General features: G+C 40.0%; 1 protein-coding gene across 3 annotated transcripts in view; it reads right to left on the bottom strand.

Annotated features, from left to right (window-relative positions):
* The window catches only part of Wwp1 (WW domain containing E3 ubiquitin protein ligase 1), a 110894-nt gene extending 85043 nt beyond the window's left edge, over window positions 1–25851 (bottom strand). For all 3 annotated transcript variants that reach the window (XM_046458614.2, XM_046458616.2, XM_046458615.2), the window contains exon 1: window positions 25659–25851. The gene's annotated coding sequence lies outside the window, so the exon portion shown is untranslated. The remainder of the gene's footprint in view (window positions 1–25658) is intronic.
* Between the last annotated feature and the right edge of the window lie 1165 nt (window positions 25852–27016).

The following is a 27016-nucleotide window of genomic DNA, read 5'->3' as shown; positions in this document are numbered from 1 at the left end:
TTCCTTTAAACTGCACCCCCTCTCTGACTTTTCTTTCTAGGATGTGTCTTCAACCAGTATCTTCAAAGAAGCTTCGTGAAGTTTCATTGAAGTTCAGTGTATACTTATAACTGTGACAGAAGCGAGCTGATTTTTAATAAAATTTTCTTGTCCATAAGGACCTCTTCTTATATTTATACCACTGATTAATCCACTTAAGCCCAAACACAAAAATGTCAAGCCCCTGATAATTTTACATGTGTGTCACTAGGTAAAAGTGATGCTTCTAAAGTAGCACAATTTGGGTGACCTGAAGAGTACTTGCAATATCTACAGAAAAAAGGACAAATAAAGATGGGAATCTATAGATACTTTCTCACCTCTGACTGCAATTTGGATGTTTATTTCAACCTAAAAATGCCTATTTATTTTATTTCATTTTATTTTTTTAGAGAGAGAGAGAGAACTTTTTTAATTTTTTTTTTTTTTTTTTTTTTTTTAGTTTTCAGCGGACACAACATTTTTATTTGTATGTGGTGCTGAGGATCGAACCCAGCGCCGTGCGCATGCCAGGCAAGCACACTACTGTTTGAGCCACATCCTCAGTCCCTAAAAAATGCCTATTTAATCACAGGACCTAGTAACCTAATTTTTTTCTCCTCTACCTTGCTGAATTTTCAGCCAATTCCAAATTTCTTTTTAGTGTACAACATATTACTTTAGGGGAGGATCACAGGAAGTATTTTTTATGGGAATGTTAATTTTTAATATACCAAATTATCCTAACCCAACTATTATTATTCTTCGCCACCAAATTTTAGATTTTCAACCAGAGGAAGTTAATTTTTACCAAGACTTTGGATTGTTTTCATTTATTCCTTAATTTTCACTTTCCCCGCCCAGCAGAGAAAAAGTTTATTTTGGGGCTCATGGTTTTAGAGAGTCCGTTCATGGTCTGCAGACTCCACGGCTCTGGGTCAGAGGTGAGGGAGAACATGATGGCAGAAGTGCATGGCACAGGAAAGCAGCTCAGCACATAACAGAGAGGGGGAGGGGGAGAGGGAGAGGAGGTGGGGAGGGGGGAGAGGGAGAGGGAGGCGGGAGGGAATGAGAGGGGGAGGGGGGGAAGGGGAAGAGGGAGAGGGGGAAGAGGAGAGGCGGAGGGAGAGAGGGGGAGAGGGGGGAATAGGGAGAGGGGGAGGGGAAGGGGGAGAGGGAGAGGGGCAAGAGGAGAGGGGGAGGAAGAGAAAGAGAGGAAGAGAGGGGGAGAGAGAGAGGGGGAAGAGGGAGAGAGGGAGAGAGGGGGAGGAAGAGAGAGAGAGGGAGAGAGGGGGAGAGAGAGGGGGGAAAGGGGGAGAGAGGGAGAGAGGGGGAGAGAGGGAGAGGGAGAGAGGGGGAGAGAGGGAGAGGGGGAGAAGAGAGGGAGAGAGAAAGGGAGAAGAGAGGGAGAGAGAGAGGGAGAGAGGGGGAGAGAGGGAGGGAGAAAGGGGGAGAGAGAGGGAGACGGAGGGAGAGAGAGAGAGAGGGAAGGGGGAGGGGGAGGGAGCGAGGGGGGGGAGAGATAGACAGGGGCAAACTATAAACCCCAAAGACACACCCCCAGCAATCTACTTCCTTTAGCCACATCCTACCTGCCTACAGTTACCAAGCAGCTAATACATACTGTGGATTAGGTTCAAGCTCTCATAATCTAAATATTTCACCTCTGAACATTCTTGCATTGTTTCACACATGAACTTTTGGGGGACACCTCATATCTAAACCACAATATTCCACCACTAGGCCCCCAAAATTCACACCCATCTCACAATGCAAAGTACATTTAGTCCATTTCCAAGAGTCCCATAGTCTTAACAATTCCAGCACTGCTCAAAAGTCCCAAGTCCAAAATCTCATTTGAGACTCAAGGCCAACTCTTGAAAATTTTCCCCTGTAAACATCAAAAGCATATCCAATAAATAATGGCAGAGAGTAAACATTTCCATCCCAAAAGGGAGAAATAAAGGTATTCAAAGAAGTGATGGGACTATAGTAGGGACTTTCTCAGAACAAAGAAAAGGTAACAGGGCACCACCCTTCCACAACTGTTTAACACTGTTACAATTCTAAGGTACAGAAACAGAATGCCCAATCAGAATGTGTATTACTTTATATGGGAGACAAAGAGCTACCAAGAGGAACTAACAAGAGGTAATATAAAGCAATGCCTCCTGTGTTCAAGGCTCAGATTTTGGATATGAATCCACTCAGCCAATGCCACAACTAATAAATGCTGCTTCCTGCTGAACGCCCCAGTGCCCCATCTCTCCACAGGAGAATCCTGAAACAGGAGCAAAGTAAAACCAAAATCCAGCTAGGCAAACAATTCCACATCCAGCATCTGGGGAACATGGTGTCTTGGTGTTTTCTCCAAAGGGCTTGTGTAGCTTGCCTCACATGTTTGCTGGCTGCAGACCGCATGGTCTCTCAAGCTTTTTCTCTGCTAGATTCCTGCAGCTTTTTTGGCAGACTTTCCACTGTACTGGCTGGCATCTCTTAATCTCAGGGGTCTCCACCGTCGCTTTGGCTTCCTTCTCATATTTTCACCTATTGCCCTCTCAGTGACTGCCAGCAGTGACTCTGAGGATACTACACTTTGCTTGGCCTCCCAGGAGTTCCTTAGAAATCTCAGTAGCAGCTTCCATGACCCACTATCTCCAGCATCCTGCATTCTTGCAGAACCAGCACCACTTGGTAGACATCAAGTTCTGCTACTATCTCAAGCATTATCCAAGGTTTCTCGTTTCATGTCTGCAACACTTTCTAAGTATCTGGATGCTAAGCATGGTGAGAAAACTTCCTAGACCCCCTGTGCAAGCAGGTGACCCCTCAGTCTCTTCTCAAAGGAATTTACTTTTACACCCATGAACCTGTGATAGGTGTGGTCTTGCCAATTGCTGAGATGCCCTCAAGTCATCTTTCCTATTTTCTCTGTGTAAATACCTTAGCATGTGTTTAATCTTTTTAATAACCACACTTTACTTGGCTCCAGTTTTACTCCACTTTTCAGACCAAACTCCAAGTTTTTCAAATCTTTACCCTCTGCTTTCTGCTGATTTTCACAGTAAAACTGGCAAATAGCGACTAGCAATGTCCATGCCACTGCCTTGAAATTTCCTGCCAGACTTTCTGAAGTTGTGTTACTACAGCACTTTATTAACCTTCTAGGATAAGTTCCAGGCCAGCCTCAGCAAATTACCAACACCCTGTCTCAAAAAATAAAAAGGACTGGGGATGTAGGTCAGTGGTAAAGTGCTCCTGGGTTCAATCCCAGTACTGAAAACTAAACAAACAAAAACAAATAAAAGCAAGCAAGCAAACAGGGAGAAAAAATCCTTTAACGAACTGACTTCTTAAAAAAATTAGCCCAAAAAAACGCGAGAGATTTGTTGCACGGAGGGTAACACTGATTATTCAGCAAATCGCCCCGCGGCTAGAGTCTGCAGCGCGCGCTGGGAAACGAGGAGACAGCGGCGCAGGGATACAGCGCTGCAGTTTCTGCCAGCCGTGCAAGCGCCGTACTCAGGGCTGAATTCTGGGTTCGAGACGGGCGAAGGAAGCGGTCCATCTCGGTTCTCCACACCGGTCAGACCACAGAGGAGGCCAGCGGCCACCATACTGGAGAGCTGACGTCACCATCCCTGTTTTCGACTGACCGCAGCTCATTCAGCCATAGAACAGGTAATTTCAGGCTGCCATTCGCCTGCGGCTTGCAGACAGATTACTCAGGCTCAGTGCCTGAGTGCTTCTTGGAGCCTGCTCTTATCAGAGCATACACCAAGCACGGAGCGGCCAAGTTCCGGCTCCCGGAGCTGCCCTGGCCCAGGGCTAAGGAGCCCGCGGAAACTGCTTCTCGGTCCGGGTCCTGCTGAGGACCAGTCAGGAATCACCCGTTGCTTTGGATACCCGGCAAAGGGAACGAAATGCTGCCATTCGCATAGGATACCAACATGGCAGAGATCTGATGTCATCAGAAAGCGGCGGAGGAGAGAACTTCATCAATACCAGCGGCGACAGAAACAGTTGGTCTCCTGGTAGGGAGGGTGAAGCACAGACACCCGAGTCTCTCTCGATTTGTCGACGAGCCAGAGGGGAGGAGCCGGGCCGCCGCCCGCGCCCGGAGCAGGCCCAGCAGCTCACCGGTGTGGTGGTCGCGGGACCCCAATTGGAGAGGGGGCGGAACGGAGCCGCCACCCGCGCCCGCAAGGTGGGCAGACCCGCGACCCAGTGGTACACTGGCGTGGTAGGAGGGGCAGGGCAGAGCCGCCGCCCGTGCATGCAAGGTAAGCAGACTTGCGACAGACTGGCGGGTCAGGCCCAGCGGCCTGCCAGCGTGGTACACATGTCACCCCAATTGGAGTAGGGGCAGAGCAGAGCCTTCGCCCGCGCCCGGATCAGACCCCGCCGGTGTGGTGGTCACGTGACCCCAATTGGAGTGGGGGTGGAGCGGAACCGCCACCCGTGCCCGCAGGGTGAGCAGACCTGCAACCAACATGCAGATCAGGCCCAGCGGTCCGCAGGCGTGGTAGGAGGGGCAGGGCAGAACCGCCGCGCGCGCCTGCAAGGTAGGCAGACCTGCAACAGACCGGCGGCTCAGGCCCAGGAACCTGCCGGCGTGGTACACATGTCACCCCAATTGGAGTAGGGGCAGAGCAGAGTCGCCACCCGTGCCAGGAACAGGCCCAGCCACCTGGCGGCGTGGTAGTCACGACACCCCAATTGGAGTACGGGCAGAGCAGAGCCGCCACCTGTGCCCGAAAGGTGGGCAGACCTGCGACCAACCAGGGGGACAGGCCCAGTGGCCTGCCGGTGCGACAGACACGTCACCCCATTTGGAGTAGGGGCAGAGCAGAGCCGCCGCCCGTGCCCGCAAGGTAGGCAGACCTGCGACCGACCGGTGGAACAGACCCAGCGGGTGGCAGGGGTGGTAGGCACGTCACCCCAATTGGAGTAGGAACAGAACAGAGCCTTCGCCCGCGCCCGGAACAGGCTCAGCGGTCCGCGGGTGTGGTAGACAAGTCACACCAATTGGAGGGGGGGGCAGAGCAGAGCCGCCGTCTGCACCTGCAGGGTAGGCAGACCAGCAACCGACCGGCGGATCAGGCCCGGTGGCCTGCCGGCGTGGTACACTCGTCACGCCAATTGGAGTAGGGGCAGAACAGAGCAGAACAGAGCCGCCGCCCACGCCCGGAACAGGCCCAGTGACCTGCCGGCGTGGTAGTCACGACACTCCAATTGGAGTAAGGAGAGAGCAGAATGCAAGAAGCAATAAACCAACTTAAAAACTCAATGGAGAATACTACCAGCAGAGTAGTAGAACACTTAGAAGATAGAACATCAGACAATGAAGATAAAGTATTTCAACTTGAAAAGAACATAGACAGCTCAGCAAGACTGTTAAGAAACCATGAGCAGAACATCCAAGAAATATGGGATAACATCAAGAGACCAAATTTAAGAGTCATTGGGATACAGGAAGGGACAGAGTTTCAAACCAAAGGAATGAGCAATCTATTCAATGAAATAATACGAGAAAACTTCCCAGACTTGAAGAATGAGACAGAATCCCAAATCCTAGAAGCCTACAGGACGCCGAATGTGCAAAATCATAAGAGACCCACACCTAGACACATTATAATGAAGATGCCCAACATACAGAATAAGGAGAGAATTTTAAAAGCTACAAGAGAAAGGAAGCAGATTACATTTAGGGGTAAGCCAATCAGGATAACAGGTGATCTTTCCACACAGACTCTGAAAGCTAGAAGATCCTGGAATAACATATTTCAAACACTGAAAGAAAATGGGTTCCAACCAAGAATTGTGTTTCCAGCGAAATTAAGCTTCAGGATGGAAGATGAAATTAAAACCTTCCACCATAAACAAAAGTTAAAAGAATTTACAGCTAGAAAACCATCTCTTCAAAACATCCTCGGCAAAACATTAAAGGAAGAGGAAATGGAAAATAACAATGAAAACCAACAGTGGGAAGTAGGACAGTAAAGGGGGCGAAAATAATCAAAGAGGAAAACAAACCATGTTTAGTAACATAAATAAACAAATATGGCTGGAAGAACAACCCATATCTCAATAATAACCCTAAATGTTAATGGCTTAAAATCACCAATTAAGAGACACAGGCTAGTAGAATGGATCACAAAACAAGACCCAACAATATGCTGCCTACAGGAGACGCATTTGATAGGAAAAGACATACATAGGCTGAAGGTGAAAGGTTGGGAAAAATCATATCACTCATATGGACTTCGGAAACAAGCAGGAGTGTCCATACTCATATCAAATAAAATAGATTTCAAGCCAAAGTTAATCAAAAGGGATAAAGAGGGACACTACATACTGCTTAAGGGAACCATACACCAACAAGACATAACAATCATAAATATTTATGCCCCAAACAATGGTGCAGCTATGTTCATCAAACAAACTCTTCTCAAGTTCAAGAGTCTAATAGACCACCATACAATAATCATGGGAGACTTCAACACACCTCTCTCGCCACTGGACAGATCTTCCAAACAAAAGTTGAATAAGGAAACTACAGAACTCAATAACACAATTAATAACCTAGACTTAATTGACATATATAGAATATACCACCCAACATCAAGCAGTTACACTTTTTTCTCAGCAGCACATGGATCCTTCTCAAAAATAGATCATATATTATGTCACAGGGAAACTCTTAGACAATATAAAGGAGTAGAGATAATACCATGCATCTTATCTGATCATAATGGAATGAAACTGAAAATCAACGATAAAAGAAGGAAGGAAAAAGCATACATCAATTGGAGAATGAACAATAGGTTACTGAATGATCAATGGGTTATAGAAGACATCAAGGAGGAAATTAAAAAATTCTTAGAGATAAATGAAAACACAGACACAACATATCGGAATCTATGGGACACATTGAAAGCAGTTCTAAGAGGAAAATTCATTGCTTGGAGTTCATTCCTTAAAAAAAGAAAAAACCAACAAATAAATGATCTCATACTTCATCTCAAAATCCTAGAAAAAGAAGAGCAAAACAACAGCAAAAGAAGTAGAGGCAAGAAATAATTAAAATCAGACCTGAAATTAATGAAATCGAAACAAAAGAAACAATTGAAAAAATTGACAAAACTAAAAGTTGGTTCTTTGAAAAAATAAACAAAATCGACAGACCCTTAGCCATGCTAGCGAAGAGAAGAAGAGAGAGAACTCAAATTACTAGCATACGGGATGAAAAAGGCAATATCACAACAGACACTTCAGAAATACAGAAGATAATCAAAAATTATTTTGAATCCTTATACTCCAATAAATTAGAAGATAGTGAAGGCATAGATAAATTTCTTAAGTCATATGATCTGCCCAGATTGAGTCAGGAGGATATAGACAACCTAAACAGACCAATATCAATTGAGGAAATAGAAGAAACCATCAAAAGACTACCAACTAAGAAAAGCCCAGGACCGGATGGGTATACAGCAGAGTTTTACAAAACCTTTAAAGAGGAACTAATACCAATACTTTTCAAGCTACTTCAGGAAATAGAAAAAGAGGGAGAACTTCCAAATTCATTCTACGAGGCCAACATCACCCTGATACCTAAACCAGACAAAGACACTTCAAAGAAAGAAAACTACAGACCAATATCTCTAATGAACCTAGATGCAAAAATCCTCAATAAAATTCTGGCGACTCGGATACAAAAACATATCAAAAAAATTGTGCACCATGATCAAGTAGGATTCATCCCTGGGATGCAAGGCTGGTTCAATATACGGAAATCAATAAATGTTATTCACCACATCAATAGACTTAAAAATAAGAACCATATGATGATCTCGATAGATGCGGAAAAAGCATTCGACAAAGTACAGCATCCCTTCATGTTCAAAACTCTAGAAAAACTAGGGATAACAGGAACATACCTCAATATTGTAAAAGCAATCTATGCTAAGCCTCAGGCTAGCATCATTCTGAATGGAGAAAAATTGAAGGCATTCCCTCTAAAATCTGGAACAAGACAGGGATGCCCTCTCTCACCACTTCTGTTCAACATAGTTCTCGAAACACTGGCCAGAGCAATTAGACAGACGAAAGAAATTAAAGGCATCAAAATAGGAAAAGAAGAACTTAAATTATCACTATTTGCAGATGACAGGATTCTATACCTAGCAGACCCAAAAGGGTCTACAAAGAAACTATTAGAGCTAATAAATGAATTCAGCAAAGTGGCAGGATATAAAATCAACACGCAGAAATCAAAGGCATTCCTGTATATCAGCGACAAATCCTCTGAAATGGAAATGAGGACAACCACTCCATTCACAATATCTTCAAAAAAAATAAAATACTTGGGAATCAACCTAACAAAAGAGGTGAAAGACTTATACAATGAAAACTACAGAACCCTAAAGAGAGAAATAGAAGAAGATCTTAGAAGATGGAAAAATATACCCTGTTCATGGATAGGCAGAACTAACATCATCAAAATGGCGATATTACCAAAAGTTCTCTATAGGTTTAATGCAATGCCAATCAAAATCCCAACAGCATTTCTTGTAGAAATAGAGAAAGCAATCATGAAATTCATATGGAAAAATAAAAGACCCAGAATAGCAAAAACAATGCTAAGCAGGAAGTGTGAATCAGGCGGTACAGCGATACCAGACTTCAAATTATACTACAGAGCAATAGTAACAAAAACAGCATGGTACTGGTACCAAAACAGGTGGGTGGACCAATGGTACAGAATAGAGGACACAGAAACCTATCCACAAAACTACAACTATCTTATATTTGATAAAGGGGCTAAAAGCATGCAATGGAGGAAGGATAGCATCTTCAACAAATGGTGCTGGGAAAACTGGAAATCCATATGCAACAAAATGAAACTGAATCCCTTTCTCTCACCATGCACAAAAGTGAATTCAAAATGGATCAAGGAGCTTGATGTCAAATCAGAGACACGCCGTCTGATAGAAGAAAAAGTTGGCTACGATCTACATACGGTGGGGTTGGGCTCCAAATTCCTCAATAGGACACCCATAGCACAAAAGTTAATAACTAGAATCAACAAATGGGACTTACTCAAACTAAAAAGTTTTTTCTCAGCAAAACAAACAATAAGAGAGGTAAATAGGGAGCCTACACCCTGGGAACAAATCTTTACTCCTCACACTTCAGACAGAGCCCTAATATCCAGAGTATACAAAGAACTCAAAAAATTAGACAATAAGAAAACAAACAATCCAATCAACAAATGGGCCAAGGACCTGAACAGACACTTCTCAGAGGAGGACATACAGTCAATCAACAAGTACATGAAAAAATGCTCACCATCTCTAGCTGTCAGAGAAATGCAAATCAAAACCACCCTAAGATACCATCTCACTCCAGTAAGATTGGCAGCCATTATGAAGTCAAACAACAAGTGCTGGCGAGGATTTGGGGAAAAGGGTACACTTGTACATTGCTGGTGGGACTGCAAATTGGTGCAGCCAATATGGAAAGCAGTATGGAGATTTCTTGGAAAGCTGGGAATGGAGCCACCATTTGACCCAGCTATTCCCCTTCTTGGTCTATTCCCTAAAGTCCTAAAAAGAGCATGCTACAGGGACACTACTACATCAATGTTCATAGCAGCACAATTCACAATAGCAAGACTGTGGAACCAACCTAGATGCCCTTCAATAGACGAATGGATAAAAAAAAAATGTGGCATTTATACACAATGGAGTATTACTCTGCATTAAAAAATGACAAAATCATAGAATTTGCAGGGAAATGGACGGCATTAGAGCAGATTATGCTAAGTGAAGCTAGCCAATCCCTAAAAAACAAATGCCAAATGTCTTCTTTGATATAAGGAGAGTAACTAAGAACAGAGTAGGGACGAAGAGCAGGAGAAGAAGATTAACATTAAACAGGGATGAGAGGTGGGAAGGAAAGGGAGAGAGAAGGGGAAATTGCATGGAAATGGAAGAAGACCCTCAGGGTTATACAAAAGTACATACAAGAGGAAGTGAGGGGAAAGGGAAAAATAATACAAGGGGGAGAAATGAATGACAGTAGAGGGGGTAGAGAGAGAAGAGGGGAGGGGAGGGGAGGGGGGATAGTAGAGGATAGGAAAGGCAGCAGAACACAACAGACACTAGTATGGCAATATGTAAATCAATGGATGTGTAACTGATGTAATTCTGCAATCTGTATATGGGGTAAAAATGGGAGTTCATAACCCACTTGAATCAAAGTGTGAAATATTATATATCAAGAAATTTGTAATGTTTTGAACAACCAACAATAAAAAATAAAAAAAAAAAAAATTAGCCAACCTTTTTTCTTACCTCTACCCTTGCAATTTGGTTGCTGCCCTCCTCCTACTTTACTGAAATTGTCTGCTTCCCTTTTACATGGCCCAATACCGGCCACCTCATACCCATTATCTCCTGGACCTCTATCTTCACCATGAGACAACAGTGCAATCATTCAATAAACATGGACTGGGCTTCCATACTCTAAAGAAATATTGACCTAAACCTGTAGTTCAATATTTTCAGGAAAATACTGGGGAATGATATTGGCCAAATTATATTGTTAAATTATGTGTATGTATGAATATGTAACAACATATCCCATCATTATATACAATTATTATGCACCAATAAAAAAATGTGAAAAAAATATTTTCAGTAAAAAAAGAATCAAACTTCCATGTGGCAAAAAAATAAAAATAGGGCTGGGGTTGTAGCTCAGTGGTAGAGCATTTGCCTGGCATGTGTGAGGCACTGGGTTACATTCTCAGCACCATATATAAATAAATTAATTAAATAAAGGTTCATTGACAACTAAATATAAATAAATAAGTAGATTAAAAAACAAACTAGATATAAGTCACTTCTGATAATTTTTCTTCTACTCAGCATATACTTATTGGGAATGTTTAAGTGATAATAAGCTAAACCTATAGAAGAAGAAACAAATTTAAACTCACTAGCAGGGAGGAATGTACAAAGAGTAAATTACAGAAGCATTCTAATCTGATTTAGTAGTCAACAGGTGAAGAGTTGTCAACAAAACATTCTTGAGAGATGGTTATAGTGCAGATGAGCTGAGGCTATGTGGTAGCTGCATATACAAAGGAAAAGGGAGATTTCAAAATATTCTGTGCTTGACGGGTGTGGTAATGCATGCCTATAATCTCAGTTACTGGGGAGGCTAAGCCAGGAAGATTGCTAGTTTGAGGCCAGCCTGGGCAATTTAGCAAGATCCTGTCTCAAAATAAAAAGTATGATATAGCCTCAGTGATAAGGGCTTGCCTAAAGACTTACATAGCACAGAACTGAGACTTTTAATTAAAACATAATAGAGAAATCCTAGCCAAGTGTGGTGGTGCACACCTGTAATCCCAACAAACTTGGGGGCTGAGGCCCTAAGTAACTTAGTGAGACCTTGTCTCAAAATAAAAAATGGGCTGGGATGTGGCTTAGTGGTTAAGCACCCCTAGGTTAAATCCCCAGTACAGAGAGAGAGAGAGAGAGAGAGAGAGAGAGAGAGAGAGAGACAGATCCTATACAGGTGGACTATAAAACTATTTAACATACTCCCTGGTTCTGGTCCTGATATTTCTGAGTTCCAAGGCCATGTCCACCTTCATCAATGTGATTTTATCTCCATAGCTCAAAACAAAGGCTCAGTGCAAAAAAGTCCAATACAAAATTAAAGAACCTAAAATGCTCACTTAAATTATTAAACAAACAAGCGAAAATACATAAACAAGAGAAAAGTTCATTACACTTAGATATATTCCAGCTCTAACTAAACATTCACAACACTGCAAAAGTATTTTGTGAATTCTCAAATTATACATTAATGAGACTTTTAAAATTTCTGTTTTTTTCACAGAAACAATGTTACAAATGGCAGTAGACTGCCAAGACCAAGTAGGTAAAACCTGCTAGACCTGTAAGTGCTTAACCTCTTGAATTTTGTAAGTAAACATATTGTTCCACTGAGATATTTCAGGGCTTCTCCACATACTTATTTGTGTGAGTATATATGCTACTTCTGAAAAATCAGAATAAAATTCCAAAATAAACTTCTGAGACTATGAAAAAGTACCTAATGCACTTGCATGATGTCTGACCCAGAGGAAATAATAAATTATAGCTATTTTTATCCAGAATTCCTATTTAACATACTCCTTGGTTCTGGTCCTAATATTTCTGAGTTCCAAGGTGTCCAACTTCTGTGTCATCAAAATAGCTTTATTTTCTTCCTGATACTAAATTCCAAGAGGGCCAGGATAAATCCTCTCCACTGTACCCACCTTGCTTACCTCAAAGCCTGGCACACAGGAGATATTTAATACATATTTGAGTCAATCAAATTTCAAAAATAATTAAGTAGCCCTAGGCACCAAAAGGCCTCATATTCATTTTAGATGCTTTTTTAAATGAACCACCATATACATCATTTGTTTTCCTTTAAAATTCTCCTCCAAATAAAAAGGAAGTGTAAAAATTAATATAAAAACCACTCCTCCAAGAGTCATTAGTTTAGAAAACACTGTTTTAGGAAAAAAAAACTTAAAAATCCCACCAATAGGCTGAATAAGGCAGGGTATCCAAACTGCTTTATGTTTTAGTTTTCTTATTAAATGAGAACTAGAGCCACAAAATATATTGAGATGTTTTAGCTTAAAATTACATCAATATGAAATACGGAGTATTTCTATGAATATAGTTTTCCATAAAAAATGTGAAATAAGACAAATAATCCATAACTATACCAACCAAACTGGTTTCATTTTTATTTTTTTTTTAACAATACCTTTATTTTATTTGTTTATATGTAGTGCTGAGGCTCAAACCCAGGGCCTCACACACACTTGGCGAGCACTCTACCACTGAGCCACAATTCCAGCCCCCTCATTTTTTTTTAAATTTTATATGATCATTTGTCTTGAACACTTACTTTTACAAAGCTGCAATCCTTTTATTTTATAAATTATTTTATTATAGTCCTTTTATTTTCCTCTCCCTACCCTCCTTTATGTTAAAAGCTGAAAATTACAAATTTGCTGGAACCCTTGACTAACATTAAGAGATCAAGGTAATTTATTTACCCTTAGTTATGAAAACAAAACTTTGGCAACAATATTCTAGAAGGCCACAAGATGGTGATGTTGCTCTATTTAAAAAAAATTCAATTATAAAATTAAATACATTATGCCAACATCCCCAAAATGAAATAGCTTGACTCCATTGCATATAAAAATTGTCTGCACTTTGTTTACTAGGAAACATTAGTGAGAATGGTAAATAAATGTACTCATCAAATTTAGTAACAATTATTCCAATTTTCAACTTAAATGGCTATGGTTCTTAAAAATAAAACTGAAACACAAGACTTTGGCAGCTCTACTGTCTCTCATTATCACACCATTTTTTTTTTTTTAATATCTTTGAGTGCTGAGGATCGGCGGATCAAACCCAGTGCCTCACAGGAGCGAGGCAACCTCACAGGAGCGAGGCAACCTCACAGGGGAGAGGCAAGAGCTGTACCACTGAGTTACAATCCCAGCCCAGCATACTGATTTTGGTTCTGTCCCTGCTCTACTTTCCCTTCCTGCTAAACAAAAAAAATTGAAATATATTTTTATGTATTATACATTGAAAAACTTCATTTCTCCTATGCTAATTTAAGGCAATGATTGCTATTTTTCTGTCTTAAAAAACTGATACTAGAGCTGGGGATGTAGTTCAGTGGTTGAGTGTCTAGCATATACAAGGTTCTGGGTTCAACCCCCAGTAATGCAAAAAAAAAAAAAAAAACAAAGGAAAAAGAAACTGATACTAAACTTAAGTTACAAAAACAAAGAACTATTCCTAAGTAGTTTCAGTATACTGAGAATGAGGTAGTTTCTTTTCTTTATAATTTATTTCTTAATGTCTAATGAAATATTATGTTTACAATGAGAAGATACCAAAACTTCTACAGTCCATGTGTGTGTGTTTGTGTGCGCACGTACACTCACTAATTTTTCCCTTTGCCTTAGTGACCAGCAGTAGAAAACAGGTTTTCCTGCTCCTGTACTACACAATGTCACTAAAGAAAATATTACTCAAATAAGACTAAGTACATAAAAACTTGAGTTCCAAACTCAGGTTAACATAAAGAGCTGTGTAAAAACCAGTCATCCCCAGGTAACCATGAGAGACCCAAATCCACATTTGCTATGTCCCTTATATAAAATGGGATAGTATTTGCTAATAACCTTCATACAAACTCTCATATAGTTTAAATATTAGATTACTTATAATACCCAATGCTGCACTGTATTATTTATGGAACAATGGGGGGGGGGGGGTGTCTGTACATGCTTAATACACAGAGTTTATTTTCAATCTGAAGTACTTAAATCCACAAATGAGGAACCACCAATTATGGAAAGCCAACTATATTTACTATATTTTATGAAGCAGCAGAAAGCTGATTAGATGACTCAGGAAGACAAAGCACCTTAATGCCATATCAAGGTCTGCTGACAAGGCTAGTATTCTATACTGTGCTGGCCACCAGGATATCATGACCCAAAATTTGATGCCAAAACATTTCCTGTTTCTAAATACACAAAGAATTCTAATTTACCAACATTAAGTAACCATGGAGATTTTCTAACTCTTCATTTTCTAAATGACAATTTCCAGTTTGAGAACAGAATATTGGGGTAATGTAATACAGAGAATGGTTTTTAAGTCAGACTTATGTCCCAATTTCGACTCTACTATTTGTATATGTTTAACATGAGTTTCAGTTTTCTTATCTGAAAAATAAGGATACCAACACCAAACTAATGTAGTTTTATGATGGGGAAACAGTTAACATTAACCCTAGGAAATTGGAACTCTTCCCACAATCAGGAATATAGAAAGTGCCCAGGAAGTGTTAATTTCCTAGTCCCTTCTCCCATTGCTATATCAACCAGAACCATACTCTCAATTATTCTGAACTATAGAAACACCAATATTTTTCTACCATACTTCACAACAGTGGTTAAGTAAGGACCATGGTAAAGAAAGGCTCTTTATTTACATAGCCATATTACATAATAATACACAGCAACACCCACACCTGAAGTAAGGACTGGATCAAAATTATGTTAGAGTACTTGGGAGGAATGTATTACTATCACATTTTTTTGTTATAAATATACAATTTCAAATTAATTGAGAGCTACTCAAGCAAAAGACAGATGATGTTATTTTACTGAATATAAATACTATTCCTAAGAATGTTAATGCTATAAAGCATCAACTTTCATCAAATATTCTTCATTCTTAGAGAAAAACATAAGAACACATTTTCCAAAATGAAATAACCTATTAAATAACTAAAACACTACTCCTAGATTAATGTAATCCTTCTCAGGCTTAAAATGCAGTAAAAAATACAAGTGTACAACCCTTTATCTACAAAATTTCACGCAAAAAACTATAAAAGTTACTTTGTAACTCATTTGCTGGGAAAAAAGTGAATTGACCTGAACTCATACAGCACTAAAATCTAGCCAAATGTGAGGCTATTTATTGTTCTTATTAATTCATACTTAAACATTTACAGAACAAAAACACAGATACCACCCTAGATTTCACTGAGGTTTTACATAACATGGTAGTACATGGGATGCATTGTCTTTCTAAAAATTAAAACTGTGATCCCAATATCAATGAATGACAAAGTACTATATACCACCCTAGTAAATATTTACTGAATACTTAGTGCCAGATTTAAATCTATGAATTATGTATTATTATTCTCACTTTACATAGGAAAACTCAGTTTACATATGATAAAACTAGGGCTTAATTCAGGTTAACTTCACCAGTATCACTCAGTCAATAAGTGAGTGCCAGAACCCAAACCTAGGTTTGTTCTACCTTAAGGCCTCAGCTTTTTATTAGACAACACTTAAAAGGAAAAACTTAAGTTACAAAGGGAGTTTTAAAACAAGTTATAGTTACCAAAATTTTTAACCTAAAAAAATGAAATTCCCAAGTATAATGTGTTCTTTCCATTCTGGATAATCACAGCTAAACATTGACAACCACAGTCCAAAGATCATAGGTCACAAAGAAATACTCTATTGTTATTTTCACCCTCAAAGAATGGGCCCTGAGGGGAAGGAAGGGGGCATCGGGTTATTAATGATGGTGGGATATGATGATCATTATTATCCAAAGTACAGTTATGAAGACACGAATTGGTTTGACTATACTTTGTATACAACCAGAGATATGAAAAATTGTGCTTTATATTGTAATAAGAATTGAAATGCATTCCGCTGTCATTCATAAATAAATAAATAAATAAACAAACAGCGGGCCCTGAAAGACAGTGAAAAGAACCCACAAAAACAACAGACTTTTCAAACAAAAATGCCAACTAATCCTTTCCACTTAAATTTAGAAAGAATTATGGCTTTTTCATTAAAAAAAAAAATGTACTAGCAATAACTTCAGTTTATAGCAACCGTACTTGTAGATTTATTTTTTCCAGGTACTGTCCCCAATTTAAAGATCTGCTGTTTCAATGACTGATGTGATCAGATTTGGTGGGGTCCTATTAGTCACAGAACTGAGGATTGTTTAAGAGACAGATATAGGGCTGTCACCATTAGCAAGTTAGAGATTGATCTAAAGTATTTTTCATTTTCATTTTAAATTTAAAGCTTTTCTCGTGACTTTCTTCATAAGTCAATGCCCTTATGCTGAGCAATAGCTTTTCCCAAAAGATATTACACCCACAGCCAACCTATTTTCTACCTCAAAACCTGAATTCCAAATTTGACACACTTCAATCAAAATCTATTTTTGGCATGGTGGCACAAGCCTGTAATCCCAGCAAGTCAGGAGGCCGAGGCAGGAGGATTACAAGTTCAAGGCCAGCCTCAGAAACTTTATAAAGACTAAGCAACTCAGCAAGACCCTGTCTCAAAAAATATACAGGGGGGCTAGGCATGGTGGCACATGCCTGTAATCCCTATAACTTGAAAGACTTGAGAAAGGAGGATCTAAGTTCAAGGCCAGTTTCAGCAACTTAGTGAGATCCTGTCTCCAAATTAAAAAATAAAAAGTGCTGGGAATGTAGTTCATTGGTTGAGTACTCCTGGGTTTGAGCCCTGGCACAAAAGAAAAAGAAAAAAAATATTTTTGTGTAGTTTATCTTAACTAAGAGAAAAGCAATAAGACCATGTGATAATCATAATATATAACAACTCTATTAGTAGGCATTTAAAAAAAAAAAAAGAAGAACTGGGGCTGGGGTTGGGCTCGGCGGTAGACCGCTCATCTTGCACATGGGAGGCCCTGAGTTCGATCCTCAGCACTATATAAAAATAAATAAATACAATTTTTTAACTGTGTACAACTAAAAACTAAAATATCTTTAAAAACTAAAAAGAAAAGAACTGTCTTTATTAAAAAGAATTTCTTCTTGTGTGGGAAAGTTTTTGAACAAGGAAGCCAAGGTCATTTCTCTTGCCTGTTCTTCACTATAATCACCTTGTATCAGGTTTCTATAGTTTGTATGTATCAAGTCCTTGGCAATCATCTTAAGCTTTTTTAAACATGTGGAAGATTCAGATGTTAAGCTCTCTTTGTGTTTATATTACAACTATAAGTGGGAATACTTTAGCTAGAAAAAAAATGGTCCCACAGAGCACACTAAGATCCCAAATTTCAGATTCAGTTTATATCTGCAACTATTATATATATATATATATATATATATATATGTGTGTGTGTGTGTGTGTGTGTGTGTGTGTGTGTGTAACATCATCTGAGGTATTTATTAAAAATGAAGACTGCTGGGCTCCCCTCTCAAGGACCAAACCATATATCTTGAAAGACATTCCAGAACCTACATGTTTAACAAGCATGATTGTGAAGCAGGGACTGCATTTTCACAAACACTGGTATACACCACATTTTATCTAATGATAGTGTTAACAATTTCTTGATCTCAGATTGTATAGCCAAACCATCACCTACTGATGCACTACTGATGCACAGGGTTCTGTCAGTATCTCTCCCAGATTCATCCTTAACCTTTTAGCAACTTACTTTTAAAAATTAAAGAGGTGAGAGTTAATATGCAGCTCTGCCCATACCAGCTACTACCCATGAGAAATGAATGGCCCACAATGTCGTGACTACTAGTTTGAATTTTCAACTTAATAATAACAAATTAAGAGCAATAAATATAATTTAAGGGCTTATGATGTTGTAGCCATCGCACTTTCTGTTTTATAAAGATTTCAAATAATCCTTAGAAAAATCCAATAATGAAAATGTTCTTTATATTTGCAAAAGAAAACAGAGGCAATACTGCTATTAAGCAGCACTGACAGAAGTCTGATCTGACTTTAAAACATAGCTCTTAATCCATATGCCAAGAGTGCATCTATTCTTAAAATTTTAAGGGGAGTTGGGAGGTAGGGGGTTTGGTTTGTTTACTTCTAAGGTAAAGAATATCTTAATTTACACACACCAGGTTCAGTTAATTCTCCACTTCACCCTAACTCCACACTGGTAAAGAGTGGTATATCTTGGCAAGTTGGGACTAATACACGGCCACACTAACCTAATTCAAGTCAGGACTCAACAGTTTACTTCCACCCATCCTATTTAATCATAATTATGGGTATACTGAACAGCTATCAAAAGAACTGGTTTCCCTTAGTTAAATAAAGTTATCATACCTACATTTCTGTTACTGCTGGAGCATGCTTAACTATTCAAGTAATTCAGAGCAGAGAGCCTTCAAGAAACACCTTAATGTAATTCTATCTGTCTCCTTCTTTGCACACTAGACTTTCCTAAGTTCTATAAATTATGTTTCTCAGTACATTCAATCACCAAACTCCTCCTCTACTATTTTCAGAAATTTGCAAGATATTTGCAGTAGGCTGTGGGGGCCTACTTTTAAGTGAAATTTTTTAAATGAAATGCATTAATTCACTATTCCACTCAGAAACTATCATGTAAAAAAACTAAACACTTATTTTCTTCATTTCAAGCATACCATGCCATCACTTAGTAGCTAACTCGAACAACAAAAAAGGTACTACTGAGACTAATATGACAAAATGACATAGAGATAGTGATCAAGTGAGGAAATAAACAGGTAGCAATCATTGTGTCTACCTGTTTTAGGATTATTACCTTATTCCTTACATTTCCATAAGAGAAGACCTGCACTCCAGACTACAGAAGGAAAGAGCATTCTTTCTTCCCAGAGAAGAGTGGCTTATCCCAAACTTTTTGTTTTATGATACTAGATATTGGCCCCTGGGGCACTCTACGACTGAGCTACATCACAGCCTTTTTTTTTTTATCATTTGAGACGAGTCCTGTTAAGTTGTCAAAGCTGGCTTCAGATTTATAATCTTTCTACGTTGGCCTCTCAAGTAGCTATAATTTCAGACATGCACCACCATGCCCAGCTATCCTAACCTTTGTTAAGACATTGTAAACAAAAAATACATCCGTGAGGCACAAGATGCTCAAGGATAGTCAAATCCAGAGTGACTGATCAAGAAGCTCTGCTCTCCTAGGTTTCATATCTAATCACAAAGGCTAAGTAATGGATTTCTACCCACCTGTAGTCCATTCTCTGCATCAAGTGCTATCTGGACTCATTCATGAAATTGAATAAATCCCTATTGCTTCTAGCAGCCTGGGGTCTTGGGTGCTGGTTACTTTCTTAGACCCAACTGCCCTCAGGCAGAACCAGTTAATCCTACCCCATAATAGTACTATAGTAGATCAAACCATAGAGGTCCCAGTTTCATCACTTTTGGGGTTGGGGAGTGCTAGGAATCAAATCCAAGGCTTCACACATGCTAGGCAGTCTCTGTACCACTGGGATACATCCCCAGCCCCTCTTCATTTCTGACCAAGGCTAGCTAGCTTCGAATTAAGCCAAAAGTGCTGCCATTTGCATTTCACACTTAGCTTTCCCTCAGGCAGGCAAGACTCAAAGCCTAGATTTGGGGAAAGTAGTAAGCAGTCTAAGCCTTGGCTCTCAAAGCAGTTTTCCAGGAGATCTTTGGTAAGACAGCTGATGATAGACTTAAAAAAATTTGTAGTAATCTGTTATTGAGGACTTTGAATAGATTCATGTGCTTGTGTAGTTCCCTCCCCTTGAATCTAGGTTAAACCTATAATTCGCTTTAACCAACTGAATGAGACAGAAACAATACTGTGACAGCCCCAAGCCTATGCCTTAAGAAGGCTGGCTGCTTTTATTTTGCACTCTTGTGAACCCTAAATTACCAGGTAAGGCTGGTACAATGCTGCAAAGTCCACATGGAGAGGACAGGGCTGAGAATACGAGCCTACATGAAGAGACAGAGGTGTGTGCATCCAACCCTCAGCTTAACTGTCAGGTGAATGAAGCCATTAGAGTGATCACCAATAAATCCAGTAGAACTGCCCAAGGGAGCCCAACCCAAGAGAGCAAACTGAACAAATAAGTGTTTTAAATCACTTAATTTTAGGGTTCTTTATTACAAAGCAATAGATAAGTGAAACAATACTTGAGCTCCAGTTTCCTATTTGTTGTCCTAGGCCAACTCTGCCACAAAGTAAGTATACCAAAACTAAGTCAACAAAAGCTACTCATCACTACAACTTAGAAACTGACACATGGTTTAACATAATACATTCACCAAATGAAAAAAAGAAAGAAAAATAAAGATTTTTTAAATACATTTTTGTAGTTGTAGGTGGACACAATATCTTTATTTTGTTTATATGTGGTGCGGAGGATCAAACCCAGGGCCTCACACATGCTAGGAAAGTGCTCTACTGCTGACCCACAACCCCAGCCCAAGAAAAAGAGGTTTAAGCACGAATTTAAAGTATACACTAAGGACTTTCAATGGCACATCTTTTTTTTTAATGGTAAATTTTGGTATGTAAAGGTAAAAATAATAAAATATCATGATAGATATTTTGGAAAACTGGGTTCTGATTCATATGCCCCCAAAATACAATTTTTCAAAGACTTCATCTTATAAAAACAACAGAATTGAAATCAACAAATTTTCGGGTCTGGGGATGTAGCTCAGCTGGTAGAGTGCTTGCTTCCCATGCATAAGGTCCTGGGTTCAATCCCTAACACCACCAAAGAAAAAAATATATGAAATCAACAAATTTTCAAAAGGAAATTAATACTTACATTTCACCAATGTATTATTCCAAACAAGAAAACCACTTCTGTTTTATCCTTAACAAATTATAACTATTCTGTGATAAAATATTTACAAATTTCAACATTACCTAAAGAGCCTACAATTAGGTTACCATCTATCTTCACAACAAAAAGGGAAACAGACAAGTTCAAATCTACACTTTACAAAAATTAAACACTCCAAAGAGATCAATTCAAACTTTTCATATATTTCCTACAAGTAAAGCTCCATTGTAGGTGAAGAATTGGAATTTTAGTGGGAAAAAAATATTGACCTACATACAAAAATATGGGCTTAATTCTAGTTCTGATTTTGGCCACTAACTAGCCAAATATCCCCCAAATTTAACTTTTCTGAAGTTCTTTAAACTTCTTTTGAGCCTCTGTATATTCATCTAAAAAGCAATGATTACTTCCTGACCCACCTAGTTTCCAATTGTCACAAAGAATCAAATAATCCAGCATTTACAGTCATTATAAAATAATGAAAAATGTTATAAGGATACTCTTCTTAATGCCATCAAAAAGTAAAATACATCTGTTTTCAACAGACATTTTTCCTCCATCAAGTATTAATAACTAATTCCTTGGACACTGTTTATAACAGGCAATTTATTGATTTTCCACTGTTCATTATGATTACAGTTTTATACAATCAGTAAAAAGACTCCAGTTTTTGTAATAATTATGGAATCAAAGTTACTAAAGCTGGAAAAGAAACCAAATAACAACATGTTCTGTTTCTCTCTTACCAGGGAGACAATCTTGAAGGTGCAGAGAAGTCAACTGTTCATTAATCAAACCATGTCTTAAACACACTAGTGACTGAGTAACTTCATTTTTTTTTTTTTTTTAGAAAACTCACTAAATAAGAAACACAGTTTATTTTGTCAAGTTTGGGTGTTCAATTGATAAAATGAATGAAGGTAAGGTAAAGAATATTCTTACTTAAGGCATTCAGGTATAGAGTAGATAAAAAATTGTTGAGGGCTAGGGATGTGGCTCAAGTGGTTGCGCGCCCGCCTGGCATGCGTGCAGCCTGGGTTCGATCCTCAGCACCACATACAAAACAAAGATGTTGTGTCCGCCAATAACTAAAAAATAAATATTAAAATTCTTTCTCTCTCTCTTTAAAAAAAAATAAAAAATAAATTATTTCATTTATATCACTTCCATCCAAAAATGAGAGCTACAAAGGCAATTATAATTAAATGACTAGTCTGACAGTGTTATGTGCTTTCCATCCACCCAACTCACCCCAAGACTCATCAGCTCTCAAAACACTAAGAAACAAAATGGGTACACATATTCCAATGAAAATCTAAAATCCAAGAATTAAGTACTAGAAGGAATCTCCTTGGATCTAGTCCTTAACTGCTGAGGTCACTTAAAGGCATTAATTATATCCAACTGATGGTAAATGAGTTGGATGATTTTTAAAACACAAAGAAAACCATCATGTCAACAAACTCCTGATTTGCTTTACCCACTTGCTGACTAGTACGTGGTGCAATTATATAAACTGTTGTGCTACTTTGTTCTGTAATATAACAGCAAATAACGTATATTAGTCAAAAGTCTCTGACAACACAAGCGTTTCTAGCTGCAAATAATGTCCCTATGTCCCTACAGTGGGAGTTCTTAATATCAGTGAATGGAAAAATACGAAGATTCTACTATTTTTAAAAAATTCTCAGTAATTCTGGGAGCTGCCTCCAGCCCAACAGACTGGCCCACAGGATTCACAACGGAGATTCATGTAATCCACAGCCTCCCCTAAAATCATATCCACAATCTATAGGTGAATCTGAAAATATTCCAGGTCAACAGAATTCTTTAATTTCCATAAGGGTTAGTAATCCCTCAGAAGGTTATAAAGTAAAACACAAAATGCTTCCATGGATTTTTGCTCAAAATGCCACCAATAATCTCCCAATAAACCTGCATCAGAATCAAGTTACTTGACTTCATCAAATTGCCTATTCTGCTGCCTTTCTCTTTTCCACTAGCATTACTACCACCTTAGCTCAGACTCATAGCTCAGACCTATGAACTAAACTATAGGGAGATCTATGTACCCTAGGCTTGCCCTATCTCAAATCACACTACATTTTACTACAAGATTTATCCTCCTAAAACAAAGTTTTAAAATTGTTTTGCTCCCAACTCAAAAATCATCTGTGGAATCCTCATTGCCTAAGAAATCCAAAGTCATTAGCATGTCATTAAAAACAAGCCACTTAGCTTACCATGATGATGCACACCTGTAATTCCAGCTACTTGGGAGACTCAAGGCAGGAGGATTCCAAGTCCTAAGCCATCCTAGACAACTTAGAGAAACCCTGTCTCAAACTTTTAAAAAGGTCTGGGGATGTAGTTGAGTAGCAAAGCACTCCTGGATTCAATTCCCATGGTGGGGGAGGGGCAGAGAAGGGGGACAAGACAATTGACTGGACCAAATGATTATTTCAACCTTTATCATCCTTTATCCTAGTACAAATACTTTATGTCCCACACAAACATAATCACTTGCCTCTTCTAAATGTATAAACTCTGTACTCTTAGATCCTTTTATCTGCTTGGATCACCTTTCCCTGCCTGTCAAAAGTCATAGTCATCCTTCAAATCCAAGATCTCAAAAGACAAATGCTCCATGAACTAACCCACTTTACTTCCACTTTGCCAAATGATCTGACTTCTACCCACTCTGGGATTGAATTCTAAGAGGATTTTGTATTGTTTATGAAACTTAAGTATAGATTAAAAGAACAATGGGACATACGTGCCTACCTCCTTAGACAAGCAGTACTAATCATCCTCATTTTTGTATTTCCCAAAACACCTCAGTCATACAGTAGATGCTTAATGTTTGTGCAAGGAAAAGAAATTTCAGCCATTGTTAAGTAAACAGCAAAGATTAGTCTCTCTTCTAAAGCAGACTTGATCTGTGACCTCCTGTATCTTGCTAGGCTTCCAAATAACATAAATCTTCACATTGTTTTTCAAAATCATGGTGTCTTAGGTCTTACAAGCAGTTATACATTTTATGGGAAGAACTATTTTAAAATATTAATAAGCCATGACCCAAAGAAACATACCATATACTTCATACATCTCAGTAGTTCCCAAACTTGGCAACTACATTTTTAATTTTTTAAACATTAACTATTTATGAAAAATACTAATTTCCAGTCACAGCTAATATGCTACTTTATGGGGAAAACAAGTCATAAAACTAAGAGGATGCCTTTATTTAAGAATTTAATTTTTTCCTAATTTTGCTCTGCACAATACACACATACTTTGTAAGACAGGTGAAGTGTATTTATGCATAAGTCTGAACTCATGTACAAACCTGCAGACAACTGTAAACCAGATATTTCTGGTTAAAAGAAAAAAAAAAAAGCCACTAAAGGAAAGCAGAAGATAAGCCTGAATGTTATCATTTTCCATAACTATTACAAGCAGCATTTTAAAGCTCAACTCTTGTTGCACATTCGCCTACACTAAAGGATAAAAACTTGGAAAAACAAATCAAGCTCCTTGGAAAATATTTTATCCTGGATGAATTAAAATGTCAAAATTATAATAGATAACTCCTCTTCTTTGGTAATGAGACTTCATATAATTTCTGGAGGGAAAAAATAAAAAAATAAAAAATAAAAACCTCAACTCCAAATCGATGGAGCAAAGAAAGGACTGCACAGTTCCTGCACACACAAACTGATCATTTAAAGGTTGTAAAAGCCATGCACAAACTACAGAACTAAAAAAATTTAAAAATATCACAGGACAGGGCCCAAGCCACCAGATAAAATAGGACTAGTAAAAATCTGCAAGGTCACTGGAACCTACCAGGTCACAAAAGGTGGAGGTGGGGGGGTTGTGGTGGGGGAAGCTACGGAGCCAGTATAGAAGCGAAGTGCTTAAAACACGTCAGAAAAAGACGTTCTAAGGCAGGAGTCCTTGGTTTGGGATGGTGGAACTGGGGTGAAAGTCAGGGCACCGGCAGTTTTGAGAAAGGTGCTAGGGAAAGGAAGAAAGGTAGAAAGAAGGCGAACTGAAGGCTGAGGGAGCTTGAGAACTGCGGCTGCAGAGTCACGAAAACACTTCGCTCCGCTCCAGTATCATCAGCACAGGCCTGTGCCTGGGCCAACTCGGGGCAAGACCTGTGACCCCACCCCAGAAACTCCCGGCCCCCAGACTGAAGAAGGCAGCCACCGCAGAGCGGACTGACCCCCGACAGTCCCTCCGAGGGTTCTGCAGCGGACAGCCAGCGCCGGGCTCCTGGCACCGCGGCGCAGACTCCCGGCCCGCGCCCCCGCCCCGCCAGCGCCCCCAGCCCCAACCCCGCGCCCTGGCGTCCTTACCCGGCGCGAAGCTGTCGGCCGGGCGGCCAAGGCAGCAGCGCCTCCTCCACCGGCGGGTGCTCTCACCCTTCCGTGCCCAGGATCGCCATCTCGCAGCAGGCGCGGCGGCGGCAGCCACCCAGGCGTCGGCCCCGGCAGCCCAGGCCGCCTGCAGCCACTCGGAACCCGCACGCCGAGCTTGCGGACACCCGACCCTCCCCCCACCCCCACCCCGGCCACGCGCTACCCGCAGCCGACCCCACACCTCCCTTCCTCGGGAGCGTGCCGCGTACCCGCGACGCCGGCAACGCGCACCAAGCGCGCGCCTCCCAGCCCGCCCCTACACAGCGCGCTGCGCCGAAGCCACCCAAAGCCTCCAACTCCGGACCCGGAATCCGGCTCCCCGCGAGCATGCGCAGCGAGGGTGCACTGAAGCTGCCTCTGGACAACTCCGCTCCTCCGGGTCTTCGGAGCGGTCGAGTGGAGGTGGCGAACTAGCCAATAGAAGATCGGGGCGTGGCCAGAACCTGTGGAAGGGGCGGGGCCGCCACCGAGATTTAGGAAGAGGCTTCCCTAAATTCACGCTGAGTACCTAACTGCTGACTTGACTTTCCGGTCCGCCAAACCCTGTGCATGACCTCAAGTAAGGTCCTCGGGGCAGTGGCGTTCTTTCTCTTTGCCTATTTTTGTAGGCTGCTAGTAAATACTCCTTGACTTACCTTAGTATTTGACTTAGAACCCATTACAAGAATAAATAATTGGACTCAGCAGATGGTCCTACCAGAAGACTTGCAGTCCATTTTTATTAGTAATCAAATTGCTCACTCCCCCCACCACCCACTACCACATCAGCCCAATAATAAAGCAAATACATGTGTCCATGCAATTAATCCACACCACAGTCCTGTAAGGTAGCGTTTATTAGCTCCATTATACAAATGAGTTAACTGGTTTAGGAAAATGCTATTGGTAATCTGTTGCTTTCAGAAGAAAGGCCACCCTGCAAATAGAAGTCTGTGATGATCACATTACTTTCCAGATGACATGGTCTTAAGATAAAAAAGCAAAGTCGGTTTCTACAATTTTTGCCGAAACCACTTACCCAACCCCTACAAACTACCTGCAACCAACCTCCAAGCTTACTAGTTCACCCTCTCAGAGGTTAGAGTTCCTGCTCCTTTCCAAAGGAAACTCCTCCACTGACGGCTCCTTCCTGGGACCCGCTTCTTAGCCTGTCTCGAAAACTTTTTCGTCTCTCCTGGCTACAACAGCATAATCATGTTTTAAGATTTTTCTGTCCTAAATTTTCTCTTGACTTTCAAGCATCTTTCTAGTTATCTTTTTCCATTGTCATTAAACTTTTTGAAAGAAGTGTGTAA

Source organism: Marmota monax, unplaced genomic scaffold, assembly GCF_021218885.2.
Source record: "Marmota monax isolate L192 unplaced genomic scaffold, Marmota_monax_Labrador192_F-V1.1 WCK01_AAM20220418_F8-fsc00147, whole genome shotgun sequence".
NCBI lineage: Eukaryota > Metazoa > Chordata > Mammalia > Rodentia > Sciuridae > Marmota > Marmota monax.
This window is presented reverse-complemented; position numbering and strand designations above follow the sequence as displayed.